Genomic DNA, 16,949 nt, shown 5'->3' with positions numbered 1-16,949 from the left:
TTCTGGACTATAGTAGCAATTTTGTCATAAATCAGCAGACCACATATATATAGACCTATTCCTGGACTGCCTATTTTTTTCTTTTTGTATGTTTGGCAATTATTACAATAATATCACTCTGACCTGACTACTGCAGCTTTATAATAAATCTTAACATTTGGTAGCAAAAGTTCTTCAATTTTCTACAGCTTCTTCAAGCTCTTCTACAGTATTCTTGGTCCTTTACATATTCATATACATTTTTAAATTGGCTTGTCAATTTCCACAGAAATACCTGCTAGGATTTTAATTAAGATTTCATTGAATTTATGGTGAAACTAGAGATGATTTAATGTATTTACAGTATTTAATCTTCTAACTCATGAACATTATGTATTTCCTTCATATACTTGGGTCTTTTAGAATCTATATCTGTAATGTTTTATGACTTTATAAGTAAAAACCTTATAGGCCTTTCATTAAATTTATTCCCAGTGATTATTTTGTATTCTATTTTCAATGGGTTTTTTTTTTTTTTTTTATACTTTAAGTTCTAGGGTACATGTGCATAACGTGCAGGTTTGTTACATTCAATGGTGGTTTTTAAAAAATATCATACTCTAATTGTTTCTACCTAGTATACAGAAATACAATTTATTTTGACAAGCTGAGATTGTATGCCACAATCTTGTTGAATTAAATTACTAATTCTAATGGCTTATTTGTTTACTTTTTGGTAAAAATAAAAAATAAACACATTTTTGCATATATCATGTTATCTGCAAATAATAACAGCTTTATTTCGTCCTTCCCAATTTTTGTGCCATTTATTTGCTTGCCTTATATCACTATATAACACCTTTAGAAAAATGTTGATTGAAAATAGTGACAGCAGAAATTCATGTCTTACCCCTAATTTGAAGGGGAGAGTTTTTAACATTTCATCATTAAGTATAAAATTTGTCATAGAGTTTTTATCAATAACCTTTATGAGATAAAGGAAATTCCCTGTTATTTCTATTTTGCTTAGCATTTCTATCACGAATCAATGCAAATTATATTACATGTCTTAATGCATTCATTGAGATAATCACGATTCCCCCCATATTCTCATTTATTCAGTAAATTGTGTCATTTGAGATTCTAATTTTTTTTCTTTTTTCTTTTGGCATTTGGAATTATTTTCAATTGTCAAACCAGCCTTGCATTCTTGGAATAATTCCAACTTGGTTATACTGTATTATCCTTCTAATATGTTACTAGATTCTGGTTGCTCACATTTGGTTAAGGACTTTTGTACCTAAGTTCATGAGGAAGATAAAAAATAATTTTGTTGTAATGTCTTTGTCAGTTTTATTATTAAAGCTGTTTAACCTCATGCCAGGTTAGGAACATGTTGGAAAATGTACATGATTCTTCTTTTTTATGCATGATGCAATTTAGGCTCACTTCTCTACAGTCCTTTTTTCTCTGAGGTCTTGGCTTTACAAATCCTGTCTTAACAGCCCTAAATTCCAATTTTATTTTTACCTCAGCTGTAAGCCTTTGGTCTCTGTTCTGTGACATACATCTTCAAGCACCCTGAGGAGAAATGTGGCGGCCACCATAAAGCTCACGTCTATCTGTTCCTCTCCTGTTAGGATCTTGGCCGCTCAAATCTTGGCTGCCTTGCTTGCTCTGTGATACTTCCAACAGCTTTTTAAAATCTCGTTTTTTATAGTTGCTCCTGGCAGGCACAAATTATTTATCATAACCAGACTAGGAAGTCTAATCTTCATCTTTAAAGTTGACATCAGATTGGACCATCTCTCATTGTTCCTTCCTTGGTAATAGAATATTGGGATAGCAGTACCCACAAGAACGACTTCATGGTATAAGACAAAGATATGAAGTAGTGATTGCATGAATAGCATCGTAGCCAGGCCTGGGCTTGGATTTCAGCTCTGCTACACCTAGCCATGTGAGTTTTGAAAACTTTTCTACACTTCAATACACACATTTTAATGTGGAATTACAACAGTATCTACCTCATAGGCTTATTGGGAAGACTAGCTCTAGTGAAATAATATTTTTGAAGTAGGTACTCTGTGCCTAAAACAGAGTAATAAAATAAAGTGCTGGCTACCACTAAATTAATTTTTTATTATTTGAACTGATTTCTGATGTATCTCTTAAACACTTTTTATTAATATTTTATACAAATATAGAAAAGTCTAAAGAGTTTGTGCTTTTTCTTGTGTCTGGCAGATAGTAGGCACTCAACTATTCAATATTTGTTAAACAGGCTTAGTATTGAAGGGATTTAACTCCACACATGGCTAGCGATGGTTTATTCAATCCCATTGATTCCAAAATCATGGTGATTTCCATCAGCAGTATTAAATCATGAACTTATCAGCTACTCTCCTTTAAGCCGGGCACAATCTCAGCCACTGTAATCATTTTGAGGCACCATCGACTGTTCTCACCTCCGTCCCAAACAACACCGGGAAGAAGAAACGTAATGCAATGCTTTTCTTTTCTTTTCTTTTCTTTTCTTTTCTTTTCTTTTCTTTTCTTTTCTTTTCTTTTCTTTTCTTTTCTCTTCTCTTCTCTTCTCTTCTCTTCTCTTCTCTTCTCTTCTCTTCTCTTTTCTTTTCTTTTCTTTTCGAAGGATCTCACTCTGTCACCCAGGCTGGAGTGCAGTGGTGCCATCTTGGCTCACTGCAACCTTCGCCTCCTGGGTTTCTGGGTTCAAGCGATTCTCCTGCCTCAACCTCCCAAGTAGCTGGGATTACAGGTGCCTACAACCACACCTGCCTTTTTTTTTTTTTTTTTTTTTTTTTTTTTTAAGTAGAAGATGGGGTTTTGCCATGTTGGCAGGCTGGTCTCAAACTCCTGACCTCAGGTGGTCCACCTGCTTCGGCCTCCCAAAGTGCTGGGATTACAGGTATGAGCCACCGCACCTGGTCAAAACCTAACACTTCTAGGGAAAATTATGAAGTCCCTCTATCTCTAAGGAACACAGTTCTTCTAAAAAGAAATAATTTTATTATGATTTTATACTGTATAGTCTTTAAGAATAAATGTGTTTGGACAATAAGTTTTGTACGCATCCTGGCAACGGAAGCCATAGCTGAAAAGAACACTCAAATGGGAGAATTAGCCTCCCTTGCCCACCCAGCTGAGCCGATTCTCACCCTTAGTGCCTGTGAAATATTGTTGCCCACCTGGCTAGAGCACAGATATGTCTTGGAACCTGGAGAATAAGACAAGAGGAATCTCTGAGGGTAGAAGGTGAGTTTTTTTGTGGAAGGGGAGGGCTTTCCCTAGGCAGGTGATGTTTTGTCACACTTTGAGAGATTGGAAGTGGGATGCGCTGTTGTGCTGAAGACAGAAGGAAGACCAGGTACCCTGCAGATGGAGAGTCCCTGGGCACAGGGCAGCTCAGGAATTTCACAGGTCTTGGAACATACGATTTAGGAGTCCTTGTTAGAAAAAAGAATACAATACTATAAGATACAAAAATCAGTCTCAAAGATGATCATTTATCTAGAATGCAGAAACTACAAAAAATCACAAATTTTTAAAGTTGACCAACACCACAAATACACAGTAAATAACACTTTGAAGACTTCATTATTTGGCATATTTCTCTTTTTTGTTCACAGTTTTTAAATTTTGTTTGTTTGTCCAGTTTCTGGCTAAATATCCTGGGATTTCGTAACATTTCCTATAAAGAAATTAGGAAGGTAGTTCAGTCTCTTCATTAGCATGATAGCGTAAAATTTATTTATTATTATTGAGAGTTTAGGAAATTTCATTTTGCTTCAAAAAGTATTGTTGGTAATGTCACATGATTTTTTTGAGACTGTTGCAGACACCAGGAAACTAGTATCTAACTAGTATCTATTTTCTTTCTTTCTTTTTTTTTTTTTTTTTGTATGAGCTGTTAGATTTGGAAGAATTTTCCAGACTAGTATTTGACTTTGTACATTTCATCTCTTGTTCTCCCATTATGGTGCTATGCTTCACAAGAGACTATTCCTGTGATGTCAGGCCATGCTCATTTGTGGGATGATGCTAGGAGACCCAGCATGTGGGTCAGCTATTAGCATGGCTAATCCTCCAATCCACTCCTATGGGCAGTTTCTAGTGACTATATATGGCAGCAACAGCAATGACACAAAAAATTTACATCGAGACAAACTAAATGTATTCTCAATGCAACTTTCCTCTCACTATTTCACAGATGTCCATGGCCTCTCTATTCCCCCACTCCACCTCTCATGACAATCAGAGGGGATGTTGACAGAGAATAAAATAGAATGGCAATAGAGATGGTCCTTCAACACCTGGAATGAAAATATCCTGTCCCTACAAATTGAACAAAAAGCTACAAACACTTGAACACATTTCTAGTTCTCCTCCCAGGGTCACATAAGGGAGGGGCCCTGAAGCTAGGGTTTTGTTTGCTTCTTGGCAAACACACCTCTACCAGGACATCACCATTTCTGCCTACATCCAGAGTCCAGGTGTATCTTTCCTTGTGTGTGGCAAAGAAGTTCTAAATTACCTGGGACTTCTTATTTTGCCTGTCTTAGCTTGTGTTTGCCTTCTGGAAACTCCTTCCTCATTCCACAAAGAACTTTACCTGGACCTATGGGTTAGCCTTGTGAAGATGGAGGGGTTAGGGTAGGAAGAGGATGGAGCATTGTTCCTCCCCGTGAGTTCCCAGCCTCCAGGGATAAAGGAGCTTTTCAACCTATCAGGAGAACCAGAGCATGATATTATCAGTAGAACTGACTTTAGTGGAGTCACCCTAGATCCTGCAGGAGGGTCCCAGAGAGGGTATTAGTGGGGCTAACCTCTACAAAGCTGGGATCTCAGCATGTGGTAGATTTGAAAGATAATAAATGTATCTTCAATTGATGTCCCTTTCCATTGCACCCCCATACAGTAACCCTGAATCTGCCATGTGGCTCTCATGGTGTAGCCAAGAGAAGGAACTCAGAGTCTGATGCCAGTTGGCAAGGCAAGCAAAATGAAGTTATAGTCTCTGTCTGTACAAATTCTGTAACTTTTTTTTGTTTGGGTCATTGTTATGGATAAAACACAAGTTGAATACTGCTGCCTCAAAATGGCCCCTGGCCAGTGACCCTTTGGCCAGTCTAATCTTGAATACAATTGCTTTCATTGCTAAACAGCACAGAGGGTTGAGAAGATCAGCTACTGACTGTATCGCACACTCCCCAGAATTCGGAGATTGGCTGCTGTTCCTGTGAAACTGATTGAGGTCAAGTGAACATGGAAACCGAGGAATTAAGATAACCCAGGCACAAAGGTCTCAAAGAACAATGCACCCCTGTTCTTGATGTTTTTCTGAGGAATTTCCCAGTGCTGCACTGGACTGGGACCAGGTCCTTTACTTGGTTACAAAGGCCCATTATCACAGGCAAAAGGCAGCATCCATGTGCCTTCCTGGAATTCTATGAAACTAAATGCCATGCTGGTGTGGTGTGTGTGTGTGTGTGTGTGTGTGTGTGTGTGTGTGTGTGTGTGTATGCTTGCCCACACAGGTCAAACATTTGAAAAATGTCTTATGGCCTCATTCAAGGTCACAGTTACTTAGATGTGCCTGCCTGATTCCAAAATGCATAGCTATTCTGTGCCACAGCTGGCTGTCCCATTACAAGAGATTGCTTAGACTGACAGAAAATAATGGTCTTCCAGAACCACTGAGTCATGCAGACTATGTGATGAGTTGAAACAAAATACACCATCATAAGAATGGCTAACTATTATTAAAGCCTATTGACACAGTGAATGATAGAATATTCACACTAGAAGAGATCTTACCGTGAATCACAGATTCAGCTTCTAGCTACTGAGGATATACTAGGTGCATGCATTTTTCCACATACTGAGGATATAGAAATAAATGAGGTAGAATATTTTCCCTCAGAAGTTTACATCCTAGGTGGGAAGACAGACAATTAGCAAGCAAATGAACAAGACAATTCTGATAATTATAAGTGCCACAATGGAAATAATGTAGATGTATGGTAAAGGGTCACTGTAAGGGGTGGGAGGGCTTCTTCAGATAGGGCAGTCAGGGGAGGGCTCTGTGCTGACTATAGCTCCTACAGATCCACGGTCCACCTTCCCCAGCTAGCTCTGTGTCCCAGGAGGTGGATCTTCATTCAGTTCTCATGATGCATAAAATCCAATGATATCCAGTGTCAGAGAAAGACAGAGATGCATTATGAAAGCCCTGGTGAACACCAACAGTAGAATCCCTGTGGAGACCCTTAGGGTTTGGAGTGAGACCCCATGCCTGATACTATATTCCCTAGGAGAACCAGCCACTCAACTGGAAGCAGGGTGTGAAGATACTCATATCTCATATAAATGCCCCCAAAAAAGTATCTGTAGTGGAGGAGGATACAATCAAGTGGACAAGATGATACCATAAATGTCAGCCAGTCTCTTTTCCCGTCTATGCTAGTGTTTGCTCAGAGGGCCCATGAACAAAGTGGCTCTCATGGCAGAGATGGAGAAAACACATAGGCTCAAAAACATGGACTTCTCCTTACCAAGCCTCATCTGACTAGTGCCCCAGCTGAGAGCCTAAATTCTTAGTAGCATTGAGTCCCTGACATGGTATCTGTTCTTCGGGGCACCTGCCAGTCAAATGACAGTAGATCAATTACACTGGGGTTCCTTACATCATGGGGAGATCAACAATTTTTCACAACAACAGATACATATTCCAGATACAGATTTACCTTCCCTTCCTGAAGCAATTCTTCCAGCATTGCCATTTACAGATTCTCAGAATTTATTTACCCTCATCTTGGTATCCCTCTCATAGCTTCTGCCAGCAAAGGAAGTGGGGCAATAAGAACTTATACCCAAGAGACTCTGTTTGATCATTTTCATGGATTAATCCACATCTCAACCTCATGATACAGGAACTATTGTACACCTTTTGTAGCTGTGGAAACTGAGACTTGGAGAGGTTAAAAAAATCTTGTCCCAAATGATCAGCTAGCTTGTAACTAACTAGGACTAAAATCTAGATTTTTCTGGCCAAAAAGTATGCGTTAAAGAAACACTGCATTTATCGGAGAAATGGCTGATTCCAGGGTTGGGAGAGGGAAAACAAGATGAGCCACAAACATCTTAAAATCCCAGAAAGTAAGGAAGGTAGTACCCCCTTCCCCTCCAATAAAAGGAGGAGGGAAGGAAGGAAAGAAAACAGGAAGGAAGGAAGGAAGGAAGGAAGGAAGGGAGGAAGGAAGGGAGGGAGGGAAGGGAGGGAGGGAGGGAGGGAGGAAGGAAGGAAGGAAGGAAGGAATGAAGGAAGGAAAGAAGGAAGGAAGGAGAAAATGAAGGAGAGAAGAAGAGGAAGAAAGAGGGAGGGAGAGAATGAGATAAGTGGGACTTGTCCCAACGACACAGGAGCCAACCCTTTGTTCAGCCCTGGAACAAAGCTGGAAGAATTTGAGCAACAAAATAAAAAATATCATATTCGATTGTAACTCAAATAATAAAACAAATATCCATGACCTGTACTGATATAAACAATTGATCAAATAAACAAACATGTGGAGGAGAATAGATAGATAAATCTTTCTTACAGAATTCCAAATAATGTTTGTAGATTCTTTCTTTCCCAAGAAGTTGATATTATGCATTCCCTAGTATGGAACAAAGAAAAGGGCACTTCACATCTGTGGTTTCTTCCCCCAAAGCCCTTAACCCCAGTCTAATCAGGAAAAAACATCCAACAAACCCAAATGGAGGGACCTTGTGCAAAATCTCTGACCAGCCCTCTTCATATGTCAAGGCCATGGGAACCAAGGAAAGACTGAGAAACTGTCACAGAATTCAGGAGGCTTCGGAGACACAACAAATGCAATCTTGGACTGGATCCTGGAACAAGAAAATCCTGACATGTGTAGAAAAACTAGCAAAATAATATCGGTAGTTTAGTAAATAGTACTGAAACAATGTGAATTTCTTTGTTTTAAAAAACATGCCATGGTTATGTGTGATGTTAACACTTGAAAAAGCTGGGTGAAAGGTGCGTGGGAATTCTCTGTACTGACAGTGCAACTTTTCTGTAAATCTAAAAGTATTACAAAGTAAAAAGTTTAAAAGTTTAAAAAAACACAGAAAACAAAACACTGTATTAGATCACCTTTGAGTCATGGTATTTGACAGAACTTGCCTGGGTGTTTTCCATTTGGGAACATTCACTTGTAGGCCATGGAAAATTTGCCTCTCTGCCCAATTAATAGAGAAAATAAGGAAAGAAAAAAAGGAGACATGTAAGGAGTTGATTAATCCTCCAGTTTTAAAGATTACTCCAAAGAGACTGTGCTTTTAACAATCAATTTAATAAACTTAGTGACTCTACCATCAACTATCAGTTCAGTTGTTGAATTTTTCTCTATGTATCCATAAAAACTACAGGTCTTACATCTTATGATGAAATCTCCCACTTCACCAAAAAATAGAGCACCCAGCTTGATGAATAGTCACTGGTATAAATTATTTGAGACAATCAGAAGCTTCATTATGCATTTTCCTGAAAAATTGGCCTCTTTGGTGAATGTTTTTAATGTATTTCTCAAATCTGTCTTCACTGCAACACATCAGGCTGGAGAATCAATACAGACAGTAACTGGAGGCAACAAAAAAGGAGATGAAGTAGTAGCTACTGAGAAGTAAAGCTGAGGCAGCTGGTCACAAGTCACACGAGGATTCATGTCTCTTCATTGTAGTTGGCATTTAATAATTCACATTTATTGAACACCTGCTTCTGAAATGCATAGAAATAACCACCTCCATGTGTCAGGACTAAATGGTCATTATTTTATTAACAACCTTACATAATAGTCATTATTATCCCCACTGTTAGCGGTAAAGTGATTGAGGCTCAGAAGCATTAAGTCACATTGTCAGCTGGGCATCAAATTAGATTTCCTTGGCTCCAGACCTCCAGCTTACTCAGAGGGAGCAGAGCTTTGCTTACATGGGCAACACAGCACGGAGCCTACATCCCCAGCAAAGCAAATGAGAGCTCGGAGGCAATGACTTAAACAAATCATTTTTTTATAAACATGGGAGAATCTGTTAAGCAACATTTGGTTGTTAGTTAACTCAAATTGTCCCTGTTTTTTTTTTTTTTTTTTTTTTTTCCTGCAAAGGTATGCTCTGAGCTCCACATAAACTTGGAAGGAAGACAGGGTTCTCAACAGAGGAGCCACCTGTTCAAGGTATAAGCCAGGAAAACATCTTTTTAGATTTTTTCCCCTCAAGTCATAAGAAACGTTTTTACTTTTCAAAGGCAGTAACAAAAATGGATCTATGTAATAAGAGAAAACAGTCTCTTGAGCAAAAGCACAAACTGCAGTTTCAGTGCAAAGCTATAGCAGCTTTCCCTTAAGGAAAAAAGGTGCAGGGCTGGGCTGAGTAAGCAGAAGCCTATACGGCAGACAGGATCAGAGTCACAATCCAATGGAGCACACTCCAGAAACAAAAGCAGAACTCCAACAGGCAGAGGGGGAAGACACTGGATGATATGGTTTAGCTGTGTCCCCAAATCTCATCCTGAATTGTAGCTTCCATAATTCCCACGTGTTGTGGGAGGGACCTGGTGGGAGACAATTGAATCATAGGGGCGGTTTTCCCCATACTGTTCTCGTGGTAGTAAGTCTCATAAGATCTGATGATTTTATAAGGCGGTTTCCCCTTTCATTGGGCTCTCATTCTCTCTTGGCTGCCACCATGTAAGATGTGCTTTTCATCTTCTGCTACGATTGTGAAGCCTCCTCAGCCACATGGAACTGAGTCCATTAAACCTCTTTTCCTTTATAAATTGCCCAGTCTTGGGCATGTCTTTATCAACAGTGAGTGAAAACAGACTAATACACTGGATGACCAAACTTCAGCTCTATTATAGAAATATGTGTATGTATGTATATAGTTTGTATATTTTATACCTATATGTAACTAAATTTATAAATACTAAACATAAAACTATATTTATATAAATACATAATATATACGAATTCAAAATATAAAATAAGGTATATTGTGCTAAATAACAATTTTAATTTAAAAATGAATCAACAGAGTCATATTTTATTTGTTTAACTGGGAGTTCAGAGATCATTAATAAGATGAGGGGGCATCCCCAAACTAGATAAGAAAATCCCTCAAAGCAATGGTGAATAATTGGGGTGGAGGGGTTCTGACTCCTTTGAGAATCTGATGAAAGCCATAAAACACTTTCCATGAAAATGAACATATACCCATTGATGCGAGTTTTCTTTCTGGGTGGTCGATGAACCCCTGGTGTTGATCCCTATGGAGAGTCCAAGGGTGGCCTAAGCCTTCTCTCATGATCATTTCCCAAGCAGCAAAAGAGATGGACAAACCATCAAGATTTCTAAAAAACAGTTTATAAATGTTTTGTTGAAGGAGTTCTGAGTTTATCTATTTGTATACATGGGGTTTGATTTCTATGCCTTCCAATTTCCAGATAATGTTCCAGATACACATGTCCCCAAATAATTGAAGTCAGACAGATAATAAAAGAGCAGAACAGGGATCAAGTACTCTTACCCTTTGGTGCATTAGCAAGAGACTCCCAAAGCTTAGAAACTGATGGACATCAAAGACCGAAGAATCTGATCCACAGAGGCATGGCCAGGAGAGCCAGAATGTTGCTCCATCCCTCTCTGGTGCACATCTGTGGCAGAATTGAAACAGGTGAATGATGGTGTTGGAGCTGTGAAGTCATGGAAGCCATGTGCCAAGCCCAGAGGCTGATCCCAAATAACAGAATGGAGCTGTGTCATGTGCACATTTCACTCTCATTCATTCAATGACATGGCCTAGAGAAATAAATGAAAATGCCCACGTAAGAGCAAGATAAAAGGTAAATAATTGAAACAATGTAGACCATTAGGCCATGCCACTCAACAAGCACAGGCCAAATGGCAGCGGACACAACGCTTCTGGCAAAACATAAAGGACAAGCAAGAACATGTGAAGGATGTTAAGGAAGCCACTGACAAGGAAGCAAGCCTGTGGTTCAGTGAGACCAGCAAGTGAGTGTTCAAGGAACCAAAGTGGAATTGAGGACCTGGCCCACAAAGAAACATTAACCAGTGGTGAACTAGACAAATGTATGAAATCATATGCAAAAGATGGAAATGCCTAGATATTTTCTTTGGTAGTTGGTGGGAGAGGTATATTGGGTGAGTACTCTCCCTCATAGAAACGGGCGGCACAATATTCATTCTTGGCAGAAAACTAAAAACATTTTTAACAAAGAAATATGACTGCAGCCTCAGAGTCACTAGCCACTGTATTCCTGGATCAGTGTGGTACATACATAATCAGATTACATATTTGTTGAACGCTCCTAGGTTGTTGTCACTGAGAGATATTAAAGTACTGACTAAAGTGGATCTTATGGTACACCTGACCTTGAGCAAGAGAAATCAAAGAGGGAAGGCCTCATCCACATCAAATACTACCTGAGCTCCACAGGTGTCTCGTGTGTGTATGAATTGCACATGGGAGAGATTGTTCCAGACCACACACTGTCTGTCACCATAACTGATTGAACTATTGCAGTGAAAGACTGTGGTCCTAACCCATAAGGAAAACGTTTATGCCTCAGATAACACTTCATCTCTCAACACGTCCTTGAAATTACTTACCAAAAAGTCTTCCAAGGGGCTTTGCACTTGTTATCAACAATAAAACCTCAAAGGAAGTCAAATTATCCTGGAAGAGTCAAAGGACACGAGGCAGTCATTTCATTGACTTCAAAAACAAGTGAATATTATTGCATTAAATATCAAATGCAAATCACAGGCAGGAGATGATAATGGGGGAAAAATAATTCCTCCTCTCCTTGTGATCTACCTTAGAACTGCATTTGTAGATATAATGGTCTATAAAATCCTGTTATTACACCTGCAAAATTGCTGGAAAAAGCTTTCACTCTCATTCATACAGTACTTTACAGTTCCCAATATACCTTAACACGTACTGTCTCTTGCCATAGAGTGAACTCAGATGCAGAATATCACAGTGAGGAAACTGAGGTTCAGAAGGTTAAGTGAACTGTCCAGGTTCAGGCTTGGAATGGGGAGAGCTATTTGACCATAACAGTAAGAAATCAAATTTAGCCACTAATAAGACCCTGTTCTGAGCTACAAAAGAGAAGGAACAACTGTTTGGCTTCTATTCTCTTGGGGTAACAGCTTGCAAGTTTCCAAAAGAACAACTTGCTAGTAGGGCACTGGCTCCTCAAATTCCATTATTAATCTGGGATGAATGGATGCCCGGTTTTGTAGGCTTCTCTGGAAATGATACTGGCTCTCTGCTCTTTCCTACATCCCCATCCCCTATTCAGAAATGCTGTTTTGTTGTTTTTAATTGTCTTTCCTTTATTTATTCATGATAAAGCCCCTCCAATTCTAACATCTCAAGCTATTTGAAATACAGGCTGGGCACGGTGGCTCACGCCTATAATCCCAGCACTTTGGGAGGCCAAGGCAAGTGGATCACAAGGTCAGGAGATTGAGACCAGCCTGGCTAACATGGTGAAACCCCATCTCTACTGAAAATACAAAAAATTAGCCGGGCATGGTGGCAGGCGCCTGTAGTCCCAGCTACTCAGGAGGTTAAGGTGGGAGAATGGCTTGAACATGGGAGGCAGAGCTTTCAGTGAGCTGAGATCATGCCACTGCATTCCAGCCTGGGGGACAGAGCAAGACTCCATCTCAAGAAAGAAAAGAAAGAAAGAAGGAAAGAAGGAAAGAGAGAAAGAGAGAAAGAAAGGAAAGAAAGAAAGAAAGAAAGAAAGAAAGAAAGAAAGAAAGAAAGAAAGAAGAAAGAAAGAAAGAAAGGAAGGAAGGAAGGAAGGAAGGAAGGAAGGAAGGAAGGAAGGAAGGAAGGAAGGAAGGAAGGAAGGAAGGAAGGAAGGAAGGAAGGAAGGAAGGAAGGAGAAAAGAAAAGAAATACAAATGCAGGAGATGCAGGAGGCATTTGTCACATCCATAAACGTGCTGTGTGACTGTATCTACCTCTGGAAGACACTGCAAATGCATGTTAGTCTGCAGTGCCTTTGCTCCTGGAATTTTCTCATTATAGAAAATCAAAAATGGCAGAAGATGCCTTATTTTGCCTGCAATTTAGGCAACCTTTTATCTACCCTAGTATAATAATAATAATGTCTCTGGAATTCAATATTATATTCAGACCCCCAGCTCCCTCATGTAGTTGGTGGGTTCTGAAAACTAGAATAGAGGCATAACTTCAAGTTTAAAGAAGAAAATAAGCACAGATCTCATAAAACAATTCTAACTTCATGAAAGTTCTAACTCTAGTCCAGATGTTTCATGCCCAATAGGCCCTTCTCTGCCTTCCAAATTGAAACTAAATCCACTCTAATCTTCAGTACTCAGACAGAGGACAACTTTCTACCTATGAATCCCGCTATCAGAGTAAAATGTTTTTAAAAATTTCTCATCCACATGATGAAATATTATGCACACATGCAAGTGGTGTTTTCAAATCATTCATAATGTCATGGAAAGGAAATAAACAAGATATTAAACCACGTATGTTCTCTAATCTCATTGACATGAAATACGTAATATGTAATATAGTTTATAGTTTAAATGGCTGGAAAGAAATACACAAAATATTCTTAACAACGATCTCTACTCTACAATGATGATTGACTTTTGTGTTCTTTATCTTTTCCTTTCTTATGTCTGTCACTTCATTTATTTTATTTAATTAATTTACTTATTTACAGGAGGAGTTGAAACACATTTTAAGAAGACTTTTCCTCTTTTTTTCCCTAAACATGAATCATTCGAGTAAAACCAACTTAACTACAGAAATGTAATAAAGTAAGGAGAGTAGGTGCAGCCCACATGTGTTTAAAGGGCTGTGTGCTCAGGACTGCCTGCCTAGAAGGCAAGCACAAAGACCCTTTAAAGAAGATATTTTTCTCCCCAAACATTTACAAATGTTTCAACTTAGAGCTTAAAATTTTTTTTTGAAAAAAAAAAAAAAAAAGGTGCAAAGGTGGCCGGGTTCGGCAGCTCATGCCTGTAATCCCAGCACTTTGGGATCTGCCAACTTGGGCAGATCACCTGAGGTCAGGAGTTCGAAACCAGCCTGGCCAACATGGCAAAATTCTGTCTCTACTAAAAATACAAAAATCAGCCAGGCATGGTGGTGGGTGCCTGTAATCCCAGCTACTCGGGAGGCTGAGGCTGGAGAATCGCTTGAACCCAGGAGGCGGAGGTTGCAGTGAGCTGAGATCATGTCATTGTACTCCTGCCTGGGCAACAAGAGCAAAACTCTGTCCCAAAAAAAAAAAAAAAAAGGAGGGGGAGAAAAATATTAACAACAAAAAACTAAAAAAAAAAAAAAAAACAAACAAAAAAAAAAAAACCACACAAACCACTCACTCCTAATCACCTTCCTTAACTGATTATGTTTGTCACAAATTTTACCAAAAGATTAATGAAAATATTGAAAAAAATTATTTTCTCACATTACATTTGTAAAGATGATAGAATTTAGGAGTTTCTCAGAAAATAGACCAGAAACTGTCATCAAGTTTCCAGACTAGAAAGTCTGGGACAACGGAGCTGCAGGTGGGGAATGGGAAGCCCAGCCCAGGAGAAATCAGAAAATATTGGACTGGGGTGTGGTCGGGAGCTGCTCCATAGGAGACATGGCTGTGGGAGAAAGGGGAACACGATGTAATCAGAAAAACCTTAACTCCCTGCTGACATACAACACTGGCTTTCACAACGATTCCAGCAGTTTGGTTCCAAACTGAGGTAAACGCTTCACTGCTTACTCACATGCTTTCGTTCACATTGTTTTTTCAGACTCAAGTTGCCCAAATGTAATACTTCTGCTAATGTGACTACACATGCCTAAAAAGTGGGGTGAGGTGGGGGGTGCTTTTAAAATCAGGATGGGAAAAGAGATTAAAAATCATCAAATTAATCCTTTTAGCTCAAAATGAAATGAAGCAAAAATTATTGGTTTCTAATAGGAAATAACCCAAAATCTAAACATCACTTTCCCTTCCTGCCCTAGTCTCTACCCTACACATAGAGAAGAAATGAGAAACTCAACTTAAGCCCAGTGTGTTTTGTTCTGTTGAAGAGCAGAGTTTCACCCCAGGCCCTGTGGCCAGTCTCTCCTGTCCAGTGGGATGCAGGGTGTGGGATACTTTCGGCTGTAATAGGATTCCGCAAGGCTGGTGGGGTTGAGGGTAAGATCTTCAGAATCTTCTTGAGGCTCCTCTGTTACCTCCTCACCCACCATCTTCCTAGTGCTTCTCTCCCCTAGGCAAGAACTCCTGTCAAAACAGCCCCCACTGAGTTGTGGGCTATAAATTATCCTAGGTTCTCTGTCCCACTCTCATTATCTTCAATCTCCCCTTCCTCCCCACTGAACTTGTCATGGGCCCATCTGGGGCTGGCGCTGGACTTCTGAAATATGAACCTTCCCAGCCTCGGCCCTGGCTCTGGCTCACCCACTTCTCTCTGCCTTCAACTTCATGGTCATTGTGTGAGTAACACTTCTTGCTTTTGGGTGTATACTCTGGGTTCCACTGCTAGTCCTGGTTTTGCTTTTGAAAGTCATTGTTGCTACTGTGATTCCAGAGTAGTTGACTCTTCCCAAGCCACTCCCCCTGGCAGGAAATGCGAAGGTTCTTCGAGCTCTTCTGCTCCTCTTTCTCTTGGACCCACAAAGTTTTGGTCCCCAGTCTCAATTTGTCAAAGCCCACGTGCTCTTCTTTCCCTCCTCTGTTTCTTCAGTGCACACTTCTGCTTTGCAGGAGTGAGATGCCTGGGAGGAAGGGGATGATGACCTGGGCCAGTCTGTGTTCTGGCAGCTTTTCTGGTTTTGATCCCTTGAGTTTTCTGTGTTTTCTCAGCTGATCCTTCCTTTGAGTGGCTTGAGTCTTGGGAATCCACTGATTCTCTTGATTTATGTCTTTTAAGATCTTTCTCCTTATGTTTTTTACCATGTTCAATATCAAGGTGAGGATCAATGAGATCTTCTTTATATTTTCCTTTGGCCTTATAGCCAAGTTGCTGGGGAATTCTCATTTCATCATGAGCCAGACCATGTTTTTGAATGTGTTGAGGGAAATGTCTAACCTCCTGTGTATCTCTGGGCTTCTCTTGTTTTTAGCTGCATCCTGTTCAGTTTAGGTATTTAGTAAAGCATTCATACAATGTTATCCTGAGGAGTGAAAGTGATGCTCCACATCATGGTGAACAAGGGTCACTATCTGCTGGGCAAACAATTCTGAGGGGCTATACTGAGACTGAGCTGACTGTATGTGCTGGAAAATGGGACAAAATTTCTCTTCCTTTTTTTGTTGCTGTGAACTAAATCCTGACAAAACTTGTGTTCCTGAGCCAGTAACCCACTGGGTCATGCAAGGTCCTCATCAAAAGGTTCCATCCGGACATTTACCTGTGTCTCTTGAATAATCATAAAGACTTTCCTGCAGACAAGTCTTCTTTGGCTCCCACGTGTTCTTTCTTCTTCTCCTTCTCCTTCTCCTTCTCCTTCTTCTTCTTCTTCTTCCATTCCCTTAGGTCTCTGCAATAATCACATATTGCTTGTTTTAGAAAAACATTTTTTCTTCAAACAACCTTTCCTGTATTATAGCAATAATATGTCAATTTGCATTCCTACAACTATCTACTTTAGTGTTCAGCTTACTCTATGCTCAGAATTTACTCTATACACTTTCCTCTAGCCCTCTTCTTTTCCCATTCTATACTCTTCCTAGTCAAGCTCTTCCACTCCCATTGCTTCAGTTACAATCTATATATTTATAACTCCCAAACATATATTGCATATCCCAGACTTCTCCTATGAATGCTAAACCTATCCAGTTGCCT

The 16,949-nt window shown here is 39.7% G+C and overlaps 1 pseudogene; it reads right to left on the bottom strand.

The window, feature by feature from the left end:
* Positions 1–15,388: 15,388 nt before the first annotated feature.
* LOC104661163 lies at positions 15,389–16,536 on the bottom strand (annotated as a pseudogene).
* Between the last annotated feature and the right edge of the window lie 413 nt (positions 16,537–16,949).

The sequence above is a fragment of the Rhinopithecus roxellana genome, chromosome 5 (genome assembly GCF_007565055.1).
Source record: "Rhinopithecus roxellana isolate Shanxi Qingling chromosome 5, ASM756505v1, whole genome shotgun sequence".
NCBI lineage: Eukaryota > Metazoa > Chordata > Mammalia > Primates > Cercopithecidae > Rhinopithecus > Rhinopithecus roxellana.
Note: the sequence above shows the minus strand (reverse complement) of the source record. Positions and strands in the feature narration are given on the sequence as shown.